Raw genomic sequence first — 21,065 nt, forward strand, 5'->3', positions numbered from 1 at the left:
TTCTGGGGAAGAAAAAATCCCAGATCAGCAGGACTGAAGGCCATGCATATGCACTGTTCATCTGTTGCCAGCTAGCATGGAGAGCAAAGAGAAGAATAAACGTGTAAGCTCCAGCTGTTCAGAACTGGGAATTGAAGGGAAGCAATGATCCCTCAGAGCATGTGGCATCTTTTTATGGTATTTGGCAGTTACTATCATTGCACCGTAACCAGTGGAATGGAGAAGAAATTGAGTTAAAAATGGCCAATCCCTTCTCTTCCCAAGTGGCCTTCTGAGAGCAATCGCCAGTCTCTGATACATATGTAATGGATGGTTGGCTGTAATACAGTACTGTTCAGCTCTTGCTGACTGGACTTCAATAAACCTGTTACACCTTGGTATGAAGACCCTGTGAACTGGATCATGCCCACAATATAACATCTAATCAGTGGTGGGAATTGTGCGGCCTTCCATCTGTTGGATTGCAACTCCAAGCAGTAGAATGGTGAGGAATGCTGGGAGTTACAGTTCAACATCTGGAGCAGTTGCTGTTCCTACTTTCAGTAGTCACAGAACACTATCTAATATTTGCTTATAAGACAAAGAGGAGCAGGTGTGTGCTCTTTCCATCATAAAGCATAAATGGATCAAACTCTTAATTTAAAAATGTTTGAATGATATGAACTTGTCCCTCCACATTCCCTGGGGTTGGAAGCACAGGATCCGCATGGATGTGGAAAAACTGCAAATAACAAAAACACTGCTTTTACCTGAAAGAACACCTCTCTGGGAATCTTTAGGTCCTCCAGTGCAACTGTGGTCAACATCTGCCACACACTGACCATAGAATTGCACTGGAGGAGCTACACATGCCTGGTGGAGTGCTCTCTCTAGGAACCTCTAGGTCCTTCAGTGTGACTTATGCTTAAAGTTGACCATAGAGTTGCACTGGAGGACCTAGATATTCCTAGAGATAACCTATTAATAAAATCCATAAATAATCAAAGCCACAAAAGTCAAAGCTGCAAATGTGAAGGGATGAGTGTACTGGCATAGCCTAAAATAGTTGGCAATTATGGCTAGGGGTTAAGGGAGTTGCAGTCTATCACTTCTAGAGAGGACCAGTGTGGAGATGATCAACAAAATGGCATCTCTATCAGAAAGGTAAAAAGTGTACTGGTCTGCATGGATGTCACACAGTTTGGGGAAAACAGTAAAATAATCACCAGCAGAATTGATACTATACAGCCTCAGAAGTGTAAATAAAAGTGTTTTATATCCTGCCTTATGAGATATTTAGTTATTTAATGATACTTGAACTACCTGAAACCCATCTTCCTGCATGTGTTGCATAAGAATGTGCTGCATAATTCATAAATATGTTAACGCAAAATATATTTAGGAATATTGATTGCCAAGGAATGACATTTTCTAAATTCGGTATGATATGGACTGATCTTGGCGATACGTTATAGTTTAACAATTAATGGAAAGCAACCCATTTAACAAGGATGTCCAGCATCAAACAAATACCAGTCATGTGACTGACAACAAACTATGTTATCTAGTGTTTCCTTCCCACATATACAGGGAAACAGCTGTCTTAAAATAATTCATGGTTGTTCAGCAGTTTGCTTTTTTGTCTACAAAGTAGAAATCATTATTTTGACAGAAATGTTGGTACCAGAGACAGAAAGAACATGGTAAGTTCTTATACCACAAGAAAAGAAAAGAAAATCAATTCAAAACATTTCAATTTTAATTATAATTAACAATATGCATGTGTGAAATGAAGCAACCAGGTCAGGAAAACCTCGCATAAATACATTTTCAACCTTCTGTTGATCACTTGAATGCTTTTTCCAAAATATAAAGGGAGACCTGTCTTGCATTGGTTTTTTGCTCCCGCACTTTTAAAAAAAAATAACTTAGCATCTCCCTGTAGTGATATAAGGCTTTGAACACAGTTTGATCAGAGTCAGGGTCAGTTTTTTAAGAATCTTTAATCAAAGTGTGGGATGTAAGCTTTGTTTCATCTCTGCTGAGCACCAGATTGGGAGGGTATCCCCCTTTCTTTGCTACAGCTTTAAGTTGAGTATGAAACTACCTGGATATCAGTACTTCATCTATGATGTGAATACTGTGAATTTGGACACATTTCTTACATTTGTTAAATCATCCATGGGAAGCCTCAGTTATTATTCTTGCTGTACAATTAACTATTCAAAGAAACTTACAGCTTTCTCTTGTATTGCTCACTGGTATGGGAGCCAGCATGTAGGTGAGTGTTGGACTATTGACTCTGGAGACCAGGATTCAAATCCTAGCTCGGCCATGGAAACCCACTCTGTGACCTTGAGCAAGTCACACACACTCAAACTTGAAGGATGGCAATGGCAAGCCCCCTCTGATGAGATTTGTCAAGAAAATACTGTGATTGGTTCACCTTGGGGTCACCAGAAGTCAGAAATGACTTGAAGGCACACAACAACAGCAAAGCTAGCATGTGGTGCTGTCCCATGTCATCCATACTAACTCTCAACATACTTCATTTTTTCCATAATGTTGTGTTGTGTTAATGTAATGTATCCATGGTTAGAATATTACAATTTTGCACAAAGGAACTGATTTTGTTTCCTTGATTTTAAACTTGATTGTGCCAGCCCCAAAGACTGTGCCATTTGACATTTTCTTTAACCTGTCTCCATCCTTATAATTTTCTTTTTTGTGGCCAAGCTTACACTCTGTCCTTTTTAGACATGGTTGGCATAGCTGCTGTAGCAGGCTTACCTGATATTCCAATAGCCATTACAGATAGCTTAGTTATCCAGATAATTAAAGTTTTATATGCTTAAAGGGAAAGCAGCTATTGGCCTTGGTTTTTGGCTCATTGGGTTATGTTGGAACTGGAGCTTGTTTGCACTAAACAAATGCCTACTTCAATTTTTTGTACCCTCATGTGCATGACCAGTGCATGGCCTAGCCTTGTCTCCTTTAGTCATATGTGGTGAGTAGTCTTTCCTCCAGTATCTGCACATAGAATTCAGGAAGAAGCAACAGAGCATACTTCTACATGAAAAGGTACATATATTGCATTGTATGCATGGATGCCCAGGGCAAGTCCATATGGAAAATGTCCAGAAAGAAATGCAATCATAACATTCCATTTCTATACCTACAGACTTCAAGGATTCCACATCATGCCCAACAATGTATTTCTCTTCTTTCGTCCTCAGTGTCCAGCCTAAATAATTTTGCTAAATTTGATTTTTCCCCCTCACTACTTGACAGTCCTAACAGATGTTAAGCTCTTCCTATTGCTTTACCTGTGTCTTTTTCTCGGTCAACACTACTCTTCACTAAACTATTATCACTGTTTCTTCAAAGAAAGCAGCTTTGAAGAGATTGTAAGAAGAGCTGAACATAATAATAGTTGTGGATTTGACACTTCTACAGCTAAACTGATTAATCTCAGGCAGGTAAGTAGTAACCAGGCCCAAACCCCACAGATGTGTTTGAACCAAATCATACTACTGGGATATTCTACATGTGTCTGCAGTATCTTCCACAGATCTTCACATCCCTTGGTAGCAGAAACCATTTTTCCATGTTAAACATTAGCAAACGGCTAGTATTTTCTTTGTAAGTCTACCATGTGGGCTGCTGTTGTCAATGGCAGACTTATGCAGCAGTTATCTCTGTGTCAACAGTTCTGTTGCTGCAAAAGCTGGAAAGGTCAAATTAGTTTTCATGGTGATGTGTTGACCAACTAAACACAACAGGCACAGAAAATTGTTACACCAGCTGGCACTGCTTGTACATCTAGATCAGTGTTGCCTATCATGATTGGCAAGAACCAGGGTTTTAAATAAAATTCCTTCCTTGCTGTAGTTGGAAGTGCTGGAGATTTGAACCTGAGATCTACATACAAAACATTGGAGCTATTTTACTTACATAAAATGAAGTGGGTTTAAAGTAGAAAGCAAGGACAGGCTGGCTAAAAGCTTCAAGAGCAAGATGTAGGTGCAGTTCAGGGGTAGTCTATTGAAAGCAACTGCTGCTGCCAAATGTACCAGCAGCTGAATGTTGAAATATTTGTTTACTTCAGTGCTTTAGGTGGTGGAATTTTTCTCAGTATTAGTTTGCTTATTTAAAATACCACCAGCAGATAAAGTAACAATGAATGACTCCAGGAATTAATTTGCAATGTTTTGTCTGTTACATATTCCCTAAAGGGATGTCGAAAATCTAAGATTTTTGTGAATTAGACTTTTAGTGCCAGTGTCTCGGTACCTAGTGTTCATAATTTGGTTCAGACATTATTTTTAGAGGGAATATGTGGAAGAAATCTAATGTCTATATATATTGCAGTTCATTATTTTGGAGAGGCAGCTCTGTTTTTTATATCATGTTTTAGTTATCCAGGATAATGATAAGTATTGTCTTATGTAAGCTAGATATCATAAACCTAGTATAAAGCAGAGCTAAGCAAACTGGCCATGGGGATGCATACTGCCCCCCACCATTTTGTGACCTTCAGCTTCTCCAGAACTATTTTTGTGTGGCAACTCAAAAATGTACATCTAGGACACAACATTTACCTTTTAAACATGTTGCAGGAGGCCTCTACACTGCTTAACAATTTTAAAATACCAGTTTTTCAAAACCAGAAGTGGATTTCTGACCACTTGGGGTTTTGGGAGTTTAAAGCATTTTTGCATGCCTGGGGCAGAAAATTGGTCCTCAATTCATTGCAGTTATGTAAGCTACTCATGTTATTTTTTACTAATATATTGCTGTTAAGAGGGAAGTTATTCAATTATCAAGACTCAAAAGCAGAGCAAGACCATTGATTTGACTCAGCTGTTCCTTCCTAGAATGGATGAAAGTGTTCTGATCCTGGTAAATTCCAAATCAATGCATATCACCCCATATATATCATCCCACAAAGCCAAGCTGTTGAAGATATGGCAGCTCCTTAGGAAGTGAGAAATTTGCTATGTGATGACTTGGTACCCCAATCACAGATCACCTCTTTTCCAAGAAACTTACGTTTGCAGTGCTGTAACATCTGGTAGTAGGTTCCTTTGAACATGGTAGTGTTTATTTGTAGGTAGACATGCATATGATTGCACTTGTAACAGTCCAGCTCTTTTAATTCGATGGCAGCCACTAATTTGTTGGAATATTTTAAGGTAGCTTTAGCCTCGGTGGTAAAACCACCCTAACTGGGCAACTTTGTTAAAAGAGAGAGATTGGGACTCTGTAGGAATTAAGAGTACTGTGCATCAGTTACATGGTTATAAATGTGATCTACTCTCATTGCCTTGGGGTATAGTCTACTTCAGTCAAGGTGCAATAACACTGAAACTGATCAAGATATCTGGAATAACAAAAGGTGCATCACTGGCTACTTTGTTGTTGTTTGCTTTCTATCTGCAGGTCCACCTAACATCTGTATTGCTTATACCACTGCTACTCAAAGGGGTGGTCCTTGGACTGTGAGCCATTGACTGTCAATCCCTGGAGAGTTTCCAGGAAGGAACAATTGCAACCAATAGCACTGAAACATGGTTTCAGTCCCTGGCAAACAAAAAATATAATTGCTGGTTCCCACCCCCTCACCATCTGCAATACTCTCCAAGTAAAGTATGCTTATTGTTAATTGCCATCAATTTGACTTTAATTTATGACAACCCTATGAATGAAAGACCTCCAAGTAACCCTGTCAGGACTGTGGCTTCCATGGTTGAGTCTATTCCCCTGCAATAGGGTCTTACTCTTTTTCTTCTACCTTCTCTCTTTCCAAGCACTTATCTTTTCTAGTGAATCATGTCTTCTCACAATAGGTCAGCAGTCTTAGTTGTCATCTTCACTTCTAGGCTTGATTTGCTCTAGGACTCATTTGTGTTTACAGCAGTTCATTTAGTATCTGTCAAACTCTTCCCTAACATCCCATGTCAAACTGATTGGAAATAGAATAGCATGGACAATCCTCACTTTCGTATTCAATAATATATCTTTACACTTCAGTTTCTTAGCTAGGTCCTTCATAACTGCCCATCCTAGTCCTAGTCTTCTTTTGATTTCTTGGCTTCAGGCTCCATTCTGATTTATGACTGAGCCAAAGTAGGAAATCTTTCAATATCTACACAATATGTGGTTATTATTTTTGTTTTCTTACTGTTCAGCTGTAAACCTGTTTTTGTGTCTTCTTTCTTGAGTTAGGTTCTTTCCTCCCCACATCTTTATATATATATATATATATATATGAACAAGATTATCCCTACCATTGCCCTCCATGGGGCCTGATAACATTTCTGTATGCTCCCACTCCATGATGCCATTAGATTTCTGGTTGAAGTGCTGCATGGAGCTTCAGCCAAGATCCCAGATTCTCTCCCCATCACTCTTCCCATTCCTGAGCAAGGAAGAGAAATTAGGTGTGCTCAGGCTGTGCTTATAAACACTGGCTGAGAATGGCCAGTTGGGGGCACTACACTCCCTCCCAAGAGGTGAGAGCAGTTCATGAGAATTCAAGCTGTTATTCAAGCATAAGTTCCTCATTCCTGCTTATTGTATCCTTGAAGGGGCAGGTGAGTCGGAGAACACCTGCAAGACTCCAGGAGCCAGATTCATCTCCCTGCAGCATATGCCCAGCCACTTTCTTACAATAACATACAAGTGTCCTTAATGTCATGGAATCTTGTGCTTTTAGTTCTTTTACTCTTGAAAATATGAGATTCCTTTCTTCCTCAGTTTTATATACTAACATCGATATCAACTCACTGTTTTCTGTTCTCTGTATGAGCTCTGGACTTAGTGCAATATCCATGCCTTGTGACACAGAACTTCCCAATGTATATATATAGTCAGAAACAAGGTACTAGCTTGCACCTTGTGAAATGTCTGTGTATTTAAGTGCATTTGAAAGATGGAAATCAGTTTGACTTGCCCCCCTTTTTCTATTCTACCTCTTGTTTTGTACTTCTCTCTTCTTTAGACCTTGAGAGACTGATTCTGCAGATCTTTGTGTGCAATAATAAAGTGGAACATTTCTTCCTGTTCAATAGGAACAGTTTATGCAAATGTCCCACACACTATTCTCTGAATTTATGCCATCGTTTTCCAGCTGCCTTTCTGATATTTTCTTTTCACATCGATACCTTGTACCATTGTTAAATCCAGCACATGAAACATATCAAACTGTTTACATAAAGCATGACGGGTGTATGGAGCACTTATGCTTCTACCTTTTGGGTTCTCCCCCCTCAATATTAACATATCCTCCCCCCCCCCAAAAAAAAAAATCTGGGAAAGGCCTGATGATTCTATGATTTCAACACAGAGCAGCAATGGTACTATAGAGTCAGAAGGCCCCTGTCTGCTGGGAACACCAGTGTCTACCAAAGCGGGTGGCAAGTCAGGTGGCGGTTGCTTTATGTTTGTGCAGGAATTCCTGTGTCTTTGAAAAACACAGAATGACTGCAGCCATTCCCTATAATAAGAATGTTATATTGTATGCTGTAATAGAGGTGACTGGAGAGTTACATGTATAAAATCATAGAGTTGGAAAGAAACCACAGGGCCCATTCAGTCCAACTCCATTCTGCCATGCAGGAACTCTCAATCAAAGCATACCCGACAGATGGCCATCCAGCCGCTATACAAAAATCTAGGTCAGATAAGGTACTGCTCAGCAACAGTAGAAACCAGAAACGCAGAGGGCTGATTTATACCAGGGCTGAAGGCCAGTGGTCTTTCAGGAGACCACTGTTTCTATCCATCCAGGCTACCATCCTCAACAGCATGTAGTCATTCATCAGTGTCTCACATTCATCAATGTCTCAGTGGCCTCAGGTTTTCCAGGCCTGCTTCTCACATTCTCTACTCAGAAAGCACTTTTGTCTGAAGATAAAAAGCAATGAGCTATCATCCAATGATCACATATTTGTACTTTTCAGTCTGCATATGTTGAATTTGTCTCCTCCTGAGACAGTGATTCCGTTGAGATGAATAGTAGGAGAGGCAAAATGATCGAAGCATGGAATCGAACTGCAGTTCATTACCACAAGATTTAATTACACCCACTAACTGGGGTGGCTTTAAGAGGGAGTGAGGAACAAGCTCATGGGATTGATAAAGGCTATCAGTGACTGCTAATTATGACAGCCATATATTTCCTCCAGTCCCAGGCAGTATGCCTTTCATTACTAGTTGAATCTTAAGTTGAGAGTGTGCTATTGCACTCTTACCTGGCTTCTGGGCTTCCTATGGGCATCTGCTTACCATTCTGGGAACAGAATGCTGTACCAGAAAGGCCTTTGGTTTGACTAAACAGGGTTTTCTTCTGTTAAAGATGATGACTGGCCCTGATTTTCACATCTGAAGATGCTATAAATATGCACACTGAAATGGCTGTGCATTAGTGTTATGGGCAATATCTGAGTCTCCTTTAAAGCCCTGGTTGTACAGTGAAAACAATGTGGGAAACTGCCCTCAGAACGTTAACATTTTGGATAGCAACAAAAATATCATAGCTATTTGTCTCAGAGCTTGAAAAGTCTACTTTTGGACTACATCACCCAGAATCCCCCAGGCTGGCAGCACTGCTGCTGGACATGCTGACTCAGGACTCTGAGTGACATAGTCCCAAAAGTTGTTTTTCCAAGCCCTGATTTGATTGTCTAAAATGAAAGGGATGATAAAAACAGGCCAATAGCTCTGTGACACACCAAGTACTTTGGATTCAGGAGGTTCTATATTCATCTCCTGCTATTTCAATTTTGAAGGAACATCTCCCTGAAAATCTGGGAAACCACCAAATTCTGGACCTAAATCTAAAAAACAGTACTCACCAAGACTTATTGTTAATGTTCCTAAATTTCTGGGGGGGGGGGGGGGGCAAAAAGAATGTGAACCTTGAATGGCTTTCCTAAATTAGATTTTATGGGTGCAAAAGTTTTGATTTTCCAAGAAGTAATCTAGTGTTTATTGGCAAAATGGAGACAACTATCAAGCATGGCTTGGGATACCTATTTAAGCTTCTAATTAGACACAAAGGAAAACCCTGGTGGCAAAAAAAATCAGAGCTACAGTGGGGCCTTGGTATCTGCTGGCATTTAGTTCCAGGGCCTCCTGTGGATACCAAAATCCGTGGATATTCAAGTCCCATTAAATACAATGGATAGTCAAATGGTGTCCCTTATATTTTGCCCTTAAATGGCAAAATCAAGGTTTGCTTTTTAGAATTTACAGTATATATTTTTTAAAAAATTCAAGCTGTGGATACTTAAATTGATTGATAAAGAATCTGGATATGAAGGACTGACTGTAGTCGAAATATGTGAAGTAATAGACATAATGATTCTGAGAGATTTTGAAGATAATACATTGAGAACAAGGAAGAAAAAAGATAACAAAATTTAAGGAAACTGAATGGAGGAATGAAGGAATTGTTTATGAATAGCTTGGTGGTGAGCAGAAGGAAGATATTGCAATAACCTCCATGTTAGACCATTTGCATAAGATAAAGGGAGAAGACACCATCTTGTTGGCTCCCATCGCTGATGTTCTGTGATTGTAGTGTAGTTAAATTTTGTTTAGGCAGCCTTCCTTTACACTGAATTCAGGCTCTGAATTTGCATACTCATTTATTTTGTTTAATCGGGTGAAAGCAGGAGGGGTAGATATTTTTGAAAAAGTTGCCCAAAGATAAAAAGCGTTTAGGGACATGTTATTTAAACTTACTGAAGACATTAAAAGAGAATAAATCATTTTAAAAGGTTACTTGTATTTTCTTTTTTTATGAATAATATGTCATTGCTATGTAACAATGTACTTAATTTCACAACTTTTATTGTAGCACATAAACAGGTCACCCAAAATTGGAAATTGCAGATGATTTGAACATTTAAACGTTGTTCCAAGGAGTTTTGGACTTGGTATTGTATGAGAAATAGACCACGAACATAAAGTATATCAATGGAGAAACCAGAGAGAGCAGGTTTGTTGAAAAATGGTTCCAATTTATTTACTATTTGGACAACATGGGTGGACTTTGGACAATCCTATTACATCAATAAAGATTTTTGAAGGACCTACTGATAACATAATTACACTTGTCTTTTTGTTGGAATCTTTGATGACACTTCTGACTGGACTTTGGCAGAATCTTAAGTACATTTTTAGTGTTCATGTGCTAATCACTTCTTTTGTTTATCCACAGACTGTAATCCTTAATGTTTTGTTCTAAGATATTTTCAATAAAATGTTTAAAAAGAAAAGGGAGAGAGAGAGAGAGAGAGAGAACAAGAACACATTATGATTTTGGCAAATGGTTAAGTTTGACAAATCAGAAAGTTTTGTCAGAAAGTTAAGTTTTCAGTTCACCAAATGACTGTTTACAGACAAGAGTAAAAAGCAGTGGTCACTGTTACACAGCCAATGGGGAAACCAACCTAGAGAGCCTATACATAGTTATTGAACGCATGTATCATGAAGTAATGAAGGGCAGTTAAGCAACAAAACTCAATGGTAGACCCTCGATAAAGATGCAGGCGGCTCATATGCTGAATCCCATATGCTAATAGGTAGAAAATTAAGACTCTGCCAAAACACTAGTGGTGCTCATTACTGTGCTTATCAAGCGAGGAGACTTTAAAGCACACAGGCTGTGACCTAAGAGCTTCTCTTGGGAAAACCACAAATGTGCGACAAGGAACTGTGCCTCCTTAATTACATTCTCATCCCTGTGGTGATGGAAAGATGGCTCTTGGCAGATTTGGGATTGTCAATTCTAGCCCCCACCCCAAAGCAAAACACGGTGAGAAAATGCAGATTTGAGTCCGTCTGTTCATACTCGCATGAGCTCACCCAGATCTTTGGACTTAAGCTGACACATGCATCTCAATAATTAAGACTTCAGTGAGTCCCTCTGCTGGCTGGAGGATTCTGAAAGATGTCTCAAGTCCTTTTATCACTAGAAAGCTGGAGTATAAAATAAGTAAAAATCAAGCTATATTTCACAAATCACTTTTCAGAACCCCTTTAGTTTCAGAATCTTTTCCCACATGGAACTAAGGTTCAAGATAGGTTAATCAGAAAAACTCTAAAGTATATGGAACTACTTATCCAGTTCTTGGGTACTGGTTCTAGAATACTGTATATGAAACTTCACTTAGTCTAGCCTTATCTCTACCAACAGTTCCTATGCCTCTTCTATCCAAAAGAACAAAATGGCAGATACCCTGCTCCAAAAGCCTACGCCAATCTGTCTCAATGTTGAACAATAACAAGGGTTCAAGACCAACTGCATATTCAGACACGAATGTTGTGAGCCCAGATCTCAAATGGGAACTCTCCTGTATTTGTTTCAAATACTAGTTATGACACACTGTGTTCATAACACTTTCAATACTTTTGCACACACACAGAAGCTTAAGCATCCCATACCAGCAAAGTATAAACACATGATGCACCAAGGAGCCTACTTTGGTAAGCAATTCTTTATATTTCTTTGTACAAGGGAAATTTTGGAGGAAGAGGAGAGGGTATGGATATCATACTAGCACCGGGGCTTCCCCCTTCTATTTGTATTATCATTGTATGGATGAGAAGGGAAGACAAATTAACATTAGATAAGACCATATTTAGTGTATTTTAAAAAAGTTATCCCTCCCCACTTGTCTGAAAACAAAACTTGCTACTGCAAAAAGCCAAATCTTACCCAAGACATTTATGCTGCCATAAGGGAACAACCTTGTAACCCCCTTTTTCAAAGGTGTTTGCACAAGGACGTTCTTACAAAGCAGAATGGTGGATATACTGTATTCTGAGACATGTCTTAATAGAATCTTCTTGTACTTCCTCTGCCATCTCCCTTTCCTTCAGTACAATTAACTATTCAACAGTGGAACACGCTCCCTCAGAGGGTGATGGAGTCTCCTTCTTTGGAGGTCTTTAAACAAAGGCTGGATTGTGACTTCCTGCATGGCAGGGGGTTGTACTGGGTGGCCTTTGGGGTCTCTTCCAACTCTGTGATTCTGTTAGGCTTTATTGGGGGAGAAACATAGGAAGCATTCTCTTTGGTAAAGGAGGGCATTGGACAACTGTGGGGGTAGGAAGGTTAAAGCAGCTGGGAAGATGGAGGAAGGACAGATGGAATATCCATATCCTCAGAGAGCTCACCATGTAGTTGGGGCAGCAGGGGTATATCTCCCTTCCCAGCAATTTAGTAGGGAAGTCAGACAGGTTACTAGACTTGACATTCACATCTGCTTTTGTGAAGAGCATAGTTTCACCAAACTTGCAGCAGTGTTGCTGGGAATCACTGACACTTAAAGCATAGCCTTCAGGAATATGACAGGAATTATGAGGGTCTAAGTAGGAAGCTAAAAGACCTTGATACACCAGTTGTCATTTTATGTCTCCTCCCAGTTGAAGGACACAGACAAGGAAGGGAGAGAAGAATAGTGGAGATGGAGTGGCTCTGCAACTGGTGCCGATGGAAACAATTTGGCTTCTTGGACTATTGTCTGTGGTTTTATGAAGATAGACTTCTGGCAAGTGATGGGTTGCACCTCACAGCAGTTGACAGGAATGTTTTTGCTATGAGTCTCACAAACTTGATCAGGAGGGCTTTAAACTGAGTTATGTGGCGGAAGGAGACAGTATTCTTGATGGCAGAAGTTCATCAAGTGCTGGAGATAATAACTGGAATGTTATACAGAGAACAAGGTAAATACTGGAAGAACCCAACATTGGGAGAGGGAAAATTAAATAAGCAGCTAGGAGAAATAACCCATTGTCTTAAATGTCTCTACACTAATGCATGGAGCACAGGAAATAAGAGGAGTTTGAACTCCATACAGCAAAGCAAATATAATAGCCATCATTGAAACCTGGTGGTTGAGTCTCATGATTGGAATGTAGCAACAGAGGGGATATGAAGTAGTTAAGAGAAATAGCCCAAACAGGAAAGGAAGAGTAGCAGCATTATATATCAAGGATGCTTCCACCTCTGAAGATATTCATCACTTAAATCTGAGAAGCGAGGTTGAAACATCAGGGTAAAAATTAAGGTGGAGAGAAACAACAGAGATGTCGTTGCGGGGGTCCGATACAGACCTCATACCAGACTGAGGATTTGGATTATGCCTTCCAAAAACAGATGACCAAATATCAGAAAGGAGAGATATAGTAATGGGAGTTTTCAACTATTCTAATATTTGTTGGAAGTCAAATCTCTGCCTAAAATATAAGCTCCAACAAATTTCTTGCTTGCTTTGCAAACAGTGATATTGTCTAGAAGGTGGAAGAAGCAACAAAGGGATCAGCAATTTTGTACCTTATCCTAACCAACAGTGATGACCTGGTTAATGGGGTGGAAGTGATTGGATCCTCAGGTGAAAGTGTCTTATGTTCTCCTGGAAACTAAGCATTCTAGGCTTTAAGAAAGCTGACTTCAGTAAAGTTAGGGAAATATTGGAGGTGATTTCATGGTCAGGAATACTAACTGAGAAGGGAGTCTATGTTGAATAGGAGTTTCTTACAAGTGAAATATTGAAGGCACAATTTCAAACAGTTCCAAGAAGGAGGAAACCTGGGAGATTTCTAAAGAAACCAGGATGGATATCTAAAGAACTTAAACTGAGCTAGGATTTAAAAGAGACATGTACAGGAAATGGGAAAAGGGGGAAATCACCAAAGAGGAATTCAGATAAGCAGCCAGCACTTCTAAGGAGATAGAAAAGCTGAAGCACAGAATGAACTCAGACTTGTTAAAGAGGTTAAGGTTTTGTTTGTTTGTCTGTTTGTTTTTGTTATGTCCATAGCAAAAAAAGGAAATGGTAGGGCCACTGTGTGGAGAAGATGGCAAAATGCTAACAGACGATGGGGGAAAAGGTGGTATTCAACACTTCCTGTACTTTGGTCATCTCCTAAAAGAAAAACAGTGCTCAACCTGGGGAAAATGGAACAGATGATGCAGATGGGGACATGCAACACAGAATAGGTAAAGAGGTGGCACAGGAATATCTAGCCAGTCTAAAAGATGAACTACATCCAAGGGTACTAAAAACTGGCAGACATAATCTCTGAACCACTGGAAATAATCTTTCAGAATTCTTGGAGAACAGGAGAAGTCTCAGCAGACTGGAGGAGGCCAAATGTTGTATCCATCTTGAAAAAGCTGTTTAACTTGTCTGTTGTATGTAAGCAAACAAAGAATCATTGAGAACACCTAGAGTAGAATTTAATTGTATTCGAGGTCAACCATTTTACATGGTTGACTAAGACACACTGTTGTAACCCAGCACTGAAAGTCTTCCTTTCACCATCATCCCAATGCCAATGCTGTAGAGAAACCTCCAGCTAGACAGAAGACAAGAAAAGGGAAATGGAATGGGCTCCTGTAAAGAGACTTTGTAAAAAGGAGTTTTTCCCCCAGAGGCTTTGTTAACTGAAGTACATCAATATACAGTTTACTTTTCCTGGAAATTCACTATAATTCAGGGCATGAATGACTCTTCTCATCTTCCTGGCTCCCAGCTACATTTCTAGTATCTTTCCTCAACATGCAGTCATTACATCCTTCATAATCCTACAATTACACATTATTAACAATGCAAATTCTAATTAAAAATTATTTGCAAATAATGCAAATATTTATATAGCAAATGCTGATGGGGATGTTTCTCATATTTCTCTAATATTTATATCATATTTTTATTGAGTGTCTAAAGCATGCCCTATATGCTTGTTGAGCAATTCTTGAATGCAATTACATCTAAATCATTTTTTCTGATTCGGAGGTCACACTTTTGTGATTCTCACCAGTATCAAGGGCTCACATCACAGTAGCCTTTTTTAGCACTGAACTCTTACCTGTGTGACTCCAAATACAATGTGAATTACTTCTGCATATGCATGCATAGTATCTTACTTCTTCAGTTACATCAGTTCTCTTTAAGATGCATGATTTCTAAAATAACATTTAAAATAATCAAATGACAATGATTAGAAAACAGAATGGACAACAATGCAGTTATTTTCCTACTCATTCAAAGTTTATCAAAGAATAATTTACAGAAAACAGCATTTTCTCTCCAGGAATTCATAGTTCTACTACAGAATATTGCACCACTGCCATGGCATACTGTGGATTATATTGTGGTTTGAAAACACACAAAGAACTCCTGTGTCTCTAAAACAACTTCCCCACTGTTGTTAGATTATCTGTTGGATTGGCCCTAAAACAACATGACCTGTTTTATAGGCTTGTAAATGTCATTCAGTGTGTTGGATCTTAGCATCCAGTGTAGATCTCAATTCAGCCTCCATTCAAGGGTGGCCAGTCTAGAAGAGCTGAGTTGTGGTTTTATAGGTAATGTAAGGCATTGTGGCTACAACAATCAAATGCACCTTATCTAAATAGCAGAAATCTAGTGCTCTGCATCTAAAGTAGATACATCTTTTATTATAGCACCCTGCTTGGAAACATATCATGTTAGATGATGTCAAGTTCTGTGAGACATACTGAAAACCAGTCAAGTCTGCTAGGTAGCTCAGAAGACTTTAATTTTAGAAGCTGGATCCACGATGCACCCACAGCCTACTTTATTCCTCAGCTGCAATGGGGACATAGCCAGCCACACAGGTCTATTGTACCACAGCTACAATAAATCTAGGAAAGATATTTTATTTGAAAGTGTACTAATTTGCTATATGTCAAGTTAGAAAACTTTTTGAGAGAACAAGAACAGCCTTATGTGCCAAGAAAGGAGAAATGAAAAGCAGATTGTTAAAAGAGAAATCTATTTATAAACGGTTGCCTAAACGCATTATAGTTAAGATGAAACCATCATTTATTTATATTGATTTATTACTCCCAGGAATCTACCAAACAAACCTTCACCAGTGCATATTTAGTTATGGCATTATTCAGTACATTTCATTGATTAACTCAGAAATAATAATAAAGTATTTTGTGCTTACATTTACATATTAACCAGAATTTGTTTTATCTTATGGAAGGGAAGCATTTTCTAGTATTTTCAGTGGAAATTGATATATTTGCTTCTTGCTAAGTATACAGTCCCATTCAGATGTGTAATTATTACATTGCAGAAAATGGCAGAAATTTTAACACAAAAATAAGTAACTCTTCAAAATCATCTTTGCTGTCCACTTATTTGTTACCACTACAGTTTTAATTTGTAACAAGGAGTGGTGTCACCACTAATGACTATAATGTCCTTTAATTACCACTTCATTATTAAAACACTAGTTATTTGCAGAAATCTGAAGGAAAAACTGAAGTAAAATTGGTTGAAAACATACTGCAGAAATAATCCAGTTTGAAACTGCAATAACTGCCCTGACTCAATGCTAGGGAATTCTGGGAACTGTAGTTTTGTGAGAGATGTATCCTTCTCTGTCAAGATAGCTCTGCTGCCACAATAAACAACAATTTTCCAGGATTGCCTAGCATTGAGCCAGAGCAGTTAAAGCAGTCTCAAACTGGATTATTTCTGCAGTGTGTTTTGGACCATTAATATGGTTCTTTGCCAGTCTTCAACTAGATTACATCTCAAACTTGAATAAATATACCACTAAATATAATTCTGATCTGGTTCATTGTACTGTTTTAAACATTCTGGCTTGAAGTAGCTTTACTTTACATCTGAGGAAAGAAGAATGGACATTAGAAAGGTAGGTAGATAATATTGCAGTGGATTTAAACATAGGCAAAACACTCACAAGTGCATAAGCAAACAGACAAGCATGCTGTTCCTGCAGGAAAAAATAAAAGAGACCATAGAATAAGTGGGTTGACTTTCCAAAAGGCTACTGTAAAAATTGTTAAAACAAAATAAAAATGTATATTTCCTTCATTCTGCTAGAGATCAGGACAGTTACAAAGATATCTACATATATACACAAAACAATGGATAACAGAATGCAAAGGGATGTTTTAAACCATGTTCAAAATACATAAACACAGATACATACCCAATATCTCTTAATAGTTATTGTGCGGGACTTGCTTAAAATGAAAACAACAACAAAACAGATTGCCTTTCTGGATGAAGATCCAGCATCCTCAGCAAAGATCCTAGCAACCAGTGCAAAGGAAACTGACTGTATTCTACTCACCAGTGCTATAAAACCTTATATTCATTAGAAAATGCTTCCCCTGTTAGTATTCTGGGACTGATATAGACTGCATAGTTTGATATCTTCCTTTCTGCCAGAAATGTTTTCCTATACCTTAAGGTTTAATATGAAGAAGTCCATGTATGTGAAAAATCTTACGGTATTGTGTATCTTGGTTGTTGTGAACTATCCCAATGCAAAAGCATTTTCAACCACAAGATACTGACATATAAAAGCGTACACTTAGCTGTTTAGTAAAAATCCTGGAATATAAAACACAGGCTTTTAAAGAAACAAGCCAAATCATGTCTCTTTAACTCATGGTTCAGATGTCCACAAAGAGGTAAAAACAGCCATTGGTGTTCAGGATTTTGAATGATAAAAATACTACATAAACTTCAGATTTATGTTTATTTTTTATTTTGTTCTCAGGATTCAAGTAGGAAATTGAAATGCACATGGAGGAAAGAGTACTTTCCTTCATTACCAGTCATTTATCACTTGTGCTGCCCCATCTCTATAAACAGATGAGCTTTGAAACCCCAAAAGTAACTAGTTCCCATTGACACTTGAAGGAATCTGAAGGGACTGAGGAAGCAAGAGTAGATGAAAGCTAAAACTGCCACCCTTTTGTGGGCTATAAACAGCTGCCTGCTAGAAATTCAACAGGTGTAAGTTTCCCCTGCATCTTCATGCTGGGATAGTCTTCAAACTTTAAAGTCCTGAGTCCTATTTAACTATGAAAGAAACATGAGACTTGTCCAGAGAAAAAAAAGGTGTATCTGGTTTAGAAGAAAGTATCAGCAACTGTTCACTTTGGAGCATTAAAGTGCAAATTTAAAGAACATTTGGAAAACTGATTCATGCATCCTAGCCATGATTTGGTGTGCTTTTATGCACCCATACTCAACATCTCTTCTTCTACATGGATTCATGTATCTGGAGGAAAGACTATTCTAATAGGTTGCGATACAGGTTTCTTTCAAAGTCTGAGACCAGAAAAAAGAAATTCTAAACATTCATCCATTTTATATTTACTGTTCTGCTTTATTTGTAGATCTAATTTGTTCTCTTTTTTTTAAAGAGTGCAAATTGTTTTTATGCCTTTCAAATAAAGAAGGATGTGTATTATAGTTAACAGAGTTTGGAATGTCTTTTCTTCTTGAAATACATATTGTCTTTTGGTTTTGATTAGACTACTCTTATATCTTTTTAGATTCTTTTACAAAATGTTTTGAATTTCTGTTATAAGAGTAGGGAAGTGATACTGTCAGCGTGTGCTGGATGAAGAACAACTTTTTAGCTGACTCTGTGGAGAAAATGTCTTACTTTGGTTAACAGCAACAAATACTGAAAGGAAGGGTCTCAACCAGAGATAGAACAAAGGTCCTCCACTAAAAAGTACTCCTATGTGAGCATAATTCTTTTTATAGCAACCAAAACTGCCCACCTAAAAGAAGCAGATCTCGCCACACCTCAAGTTCTCCCTATAAAAACCTTTGTTTAAAGTCTGTATACCAGAGTTTTATTTAAAAAATCATCACATTTTCTTTCTCTAAAATTGTTATCTTTCAAGATAATTTTGTTTGCTTATAGGTTGAAGCTTTACAACTGGCCTGTTATAACAGAACTCAGTTTCTCTTTCTGCCCTCTGTGACCCCTGTTATGTTACTTTGGACAGCTGCAGTCTGAGAAGTCACTATACAAATGTGAAAGAGAACCTACCTGCCTAACTAAATAGCAAATCTAAGTGCTTACTAGTTTAGACTGCAAGTTTGGGATTTAAAATTAGTTAAAGCATCTGTTAAAATTACTGAGTAATTTTTGTGTTGCTACAGCTTTCTTACTGTAGGGTTTACAGGAATGACACAATAGAAAGGCAGTCAGAAAAGTCTTATATTGAACTTATATTTTTTTTAGCTAGTCCATTTTAATTGTTTTTAATGTTTTTTATTGTAAAATCTTTTAAATTATTTTCTGTGTTAGCCAATTTGGGAGAAATCGGCATGGGCAAGAAATTAATTAATTAAATAAATGTGTAAGATTATGCCAATTTATGATGCTTTTTACAATTATGATACAGTGGACCCTTGTTATCCGCTGGGGTTTGGTTACAAGATCCCCTGTGGATAACAAAATCCGTGGATGCTCAAGTCCCATTAAATATAATGACATAGAAAAATGGTGTCCCTTATAAAAAATGGAAAAGCAAGGCTTCACATTTGATATTTATACTTTTTTTGAACATTTTCAAACCGTGGATGCTTGAATCCATGTATAAAAAATCCATGTACAGTATAAGAAGGGCCGACTGTACATAATTCTAGACATACTGCAATACATTTCTGAGCTAAATGAACAATGGTGATAATATATTTAAAACAAAGAAATTGGTTGATGGGAAAACAGAACTGCTGAGAGATGGGAAAGACATACTGTCATCTGTAAAATGAAGAAGGTCTCAGATTTTAAGAAGCAAAACCCTACTTTTTGACAAGAGAAGCTGTACTGTTATTCACGTGGAATTCAAATGGGTGCAGCCATTTGTTAACAAGTTTTAGTTACAACTAAATAATATTGTACAGCATGTGATAAGTATAAATCCATACTACCTACTGTACTCAATGCTTAAACTGCCAGTTTCATGGTTAACAGTCATATATCATCATTAAACCATGCTCCTATCATCTCAAGAGTATCTAAACTTCTCTATTGGTTTGTTTTATAAAATTACAGTAAACGAACTGAATGGGAAAATAATTTATATCTGAAATGAATGACAGAAGAATACATTACCAGCTTAATAAAAAGGATGGAAATGGAACCCTGTTTTCAGATTGTAATTTGAAGTATCAAGTGGTCAAGCAACATGGAAAACTAAACAGAAACAGGAAGAAATTAATTATTTTGTAACACTGGCAAACATAAACAGCAGTTGATGATGAAGATTTAATTAATTTTAATCTAGAACTTTCCATATGAATACACAGAGCATGCAACTACAGAAGATACATAAACATAAGCAAGTCTGTTATGCTATACACATTCCTTGGAGAGTCAAATCCAGTGGATCCAATGGAACATACATTTGAGTAGATACATACAGTTTTGTGCAGTATGTAGCTGTCTTTATCTTCTACTAAAATAAATAGGAACAGCATGACATTTTTCATATGACGCCTATGCAGTGATGTCCAACTAATATTATATCTTAAAGATATCTGAAAGTAACAGCTTAAAAGGAAATAAGAGTTTCAAGAGACAACATACAAACAATTCCCAAGAAGTTATAGTACTATAAATTGGTTAAACTCATCTCTCAAGTACCACTATATTGTGGTATTAAGAACTAAAAAAGGCTATCTCATTAAACAAGAATACTAATTACATGGACATGGTTTTGAAAACATATAAAATAGTCTGGATGATCAGTTTGTACTTCCAAAATGTAGAGATACCTGCTCTTAATCATAGATAATTTGAACAACCAATAAAAATAGTTTAAAAGCATGAATCTAACAACCTAGTCAATTATTAAAGAAAGAGACTACAATCCTAGGCATACTTTTTGGGGAGTAAACCACACTAAATTAGGAGTAAACTTTCATAGGATTGTGGTGCAGAGCCAGCATCCTATACTTTCTCACTTGAAAGAAGTATAATTTAAATCAGTGGGATTTACTTTCAAATTAATTGGTTGTGAATATGTCCATCAGTTCCTTATGACCCTGAATGATACCTACAGCTTCAAAACAAATCTCTCCTTTAATATGCACAACAGGTTCATTTCTGTAGGAGTTTATGTTTAAAGTGTTGTTTCACTGTAAAGTTTTCAAACAGATCTCTTTCCTCCCCTTTGCAAGACAGTTTGTTCACATGAATAGCAAACAAACACTGACTTTAATGAAGTAGGAAACAATAGATCACTG

The 21,065-nt window shown here is 37.7% G+C and overlaps 1 long non-coding RNA gene across 1 annotated transcript; it reads left to right on the forward strand.

Moving 5' to 3' along the window:
- The first annotated feature begins 10,198 nt into the window (after nucleotides 1-10,198).
- Nucleotides 10,199-14,905, forward strand: LOC149309805 (uncharacterized). Its single transcript, XR_016281939.1, has 3 exons — nucleotides 10,199-11,475; nucleotides 12,418-12,717; nucleotides 13,815-14,905. It is a non-coding gene; the product is annotated as an uncharacterized LOC149309805 (long non-coding RNA).
- Nucleotides 14,906-21,065: the final 6,160 nt, after the last annotated feature.

This window comes from Sceloporus occidentalis, unplaced genomic scaffold, assembly GCF_023333645.1.
Source record: "Sceloporus occidentalis isolate IW3139 unplaced genomic scaffold, rSceOcc1.0.p SCAF_7, whole genome shotgun sequence".
NCBI classification, from domain to species: domain Eukaryota; kingdom Metazoa; phylum Chordata; class Lepidosauria; order Squamata; family Phrynosomatidae; genus Sceloporus; species Sceloporus occidentalis.